The sequence below is a fragment of the Frankliniella occidentalis genome, unplaced genomic scaffold, assembly GCF_000697945.3.
Source record: "Frankliniella occidentalis isolate FOCC.00 unplaced genomic scaffold, Focc_3.1 Scaffold1335, whole genome shotgun sequence".
Taxonomy (NCBI): Eukaryota; Metazoa; Arthropoda; class Insecta; order Thysanoptera; family Thripidae; genus Frankliniella; species Frankliniella occidentalis.
Window position 1 is genome coordinate 12627 of NW_026268437.1, and position 503 is coordinate 13129.

Genomic DNA, 503 nt, shown 5'->3' on the forward strand with positions numbered 1-503 from the left:
GAGCGCTGTTCAGCAACAAGCTGCGGGACAAGCGGCCGCCGGGCCGCCGTCGGCAGCTGCGTGAGTCGTGAGGGTCCGCCCTCTCTCTCTCGCTCTCCTGCAGCAACCGGCAACCGGCCCTGCTTATTTACAATCCATCCCATGCACAGCACAGTATGACAATTTGGCGGTACGCGCGGCCGCGGCCCCCGAGGCTCGCCAGCGGCTAAGTCCCAGCCGCCACTATAAGAAATACCCGTACTTCTTGATTTCTTCGAGGAAACGTTTTGCATTGTGAATTTTAATTATTTATTAGGCCTTTGGGCATTCCTGGTCCGAGAAATAGTCTGCGTTATGTCTTAAATACGACTTCCCGAGCGTTTTGTTGTGTCTCATAACCTTTGGTACCTTCGTGTATTTCTATTTATTATTGTAATTTACGCAAAGCTGCCGTTATTTATTGATGTTCTACATGAACTCATGTTATTCAACTTCAAGTGACTGTAATTTCTCACGCTGTCAAC